The sequence below is a fragment of the Camelina sativa genome, chromosome 14 (genome assembly GCF_000633955.1).
Source record: "Camelina sativa cultivar DH55 chromosome 14, Cs, whole genome shotgun sequence".
Lineage (NCBI taxonomy): Eukaryota > Viridiplantae > Streptophyta > Magnoliopsida > Brassicales > Brassicaceae > Camelina > Camelina sativa.
The window spans coordinates 88,327-89,999 of record NC_025698.1 but is presented as its reverse complement, the minus strand read 5'-3'; the positions used below and the strand labels follow the sequence as shown (position 1 = coordinate 89,999).

General features: G+C 36.0%; 1 pseudogene; it reads right to left on the bottom strand.

The window, feature by feature from the left end:
• The window catches only part of LOC104743094, a 24,607-nt pseudogene that overhangs the window by 13,648 nt on the left and 9,286 nt on the right, over positions 1 to 1,673 (bottom strand).

The window sequence follows — 1,673 nt, the reverse complement described above, 5'->3', positions numbered from 1 at the left end:
ATCTTATTAGCCAGTAATGATCTTGGTCTACTACATGAGACTAAGAGTTATCTCTCTAAGAACTTTGATATGAAAGATATGGATGAGACATCCTATGTGATAGGAATTGAAATATTCCGTGATAGATCACTAGGAATTTTAGGATTGTCTCAGAAAGCATATATTGATAAAGTTCTTCAGAGATTTGGCATGATGATGTGTTCTTCTAATAATGTTCCTATGCAAAAGGGTGATAAGCTTAATCTTAAGCAATGTCCGCAGAATGAATTGGAATATAATGAAATGCAAAAGTACCCTTATGCATCTCTTGTGGGAAGTTTGATGTACGCACAGGTCTGCACTCGACCTGATATTAGCCATGCAGTCGGAATGTTGGGTAGATTTCAGAGTAACCCAGGACTTGCTCATTGGAAAGCTGCGAAGAAAGTTTTGAGATACCTAAAGGGAACAAGAAACTACATGTTGACATATCGAAAATCAACACATCCACAGATGGTTGGATTTTCAGACTCAGATTTTGGTGGATGTGAAGATTCGAGGCATTGTACTCTCGGCTATGTGTATCTCCTTGGTGGAGGTGCCATTTCATGGAAAAGCCAAAAGTCAGAATTGATTTATACATCCACCATGGAGGCTGAGTATGTAGCATGTTATGAGGCTTCTATTCAAGGAACATGGTTGCGGAATTTTGTGTCAGAGTTTGGGGTTTTGAATTTTGTTGACAAACCTCTAACTCTTTACTGTGACAATCAAGCCGCAATCTTCTTCTCTAAGCATGATAGGATATCTAAAGGAGCCAAGCATATGGAACTCAAAAAATTTATCATTAAAGCAAGATGTTAAAAGAGAAAAGTTTGTCATTGAACACATAGGCACTGAGCTAATGGTCGCAGACATATTTACGAAAGCATTACCTCCAAAGACATTTATGAAGCATGCAGAAAGTATGGGTCTGGAGGATAGCACTTAATTATGTTGTCTGATAATGTTTTAGCCTATGTTTGACATTTATAAGAGCTCTCTTATGACTTTTACATCTTCTATTATGTTTCCAACGTGTGCACACATTAATGTTTGTTGGAATTATTGATAACAGAATGTGCCTTAAAAGACATCAAAGAGACCATTAAAGATAACTCCTACTTATAGAATAATGTTTATGGTCTAGCTATGAAAAGTAGTCAATGTAGTAGTACATGGAAGGAATCATGTTGCAAAATGATGTGTGACCGCCATGACTCTCATTGGTTACAAGTTTAGCTAAGACACTTATGAAAGACCAAATGAAAAATATAACATATTATGCCGGCCTTATGATTCCTGAGTAAAACCATTATACTAACGACCAAGTGGGAGAATGTAAGAAAATAATTATTTCTTACCCATGTATGTGGTCTTATAGTTAGTAGGTTATTTAATTGGGTTTGTTATATTTTGTTTTTTAATCATTTGGGAACTAAAAGGACAGGTGTTAAGCTATATGTGAAGCTTATGCTTATAAGGACAAGTATTAAGCTACATGTCATGCTAAAGCTTATAAGAGAACAAGTGTGAAGTTGCATGTTGTGTTTGAAGCAATGCTAGACACTTGTTCTCACACTTGTCACCACTGTCTTCATCTCTACTATGATGGATGGTTGAGATTAAATTAGAAGACAAAACCCTTATGAGGA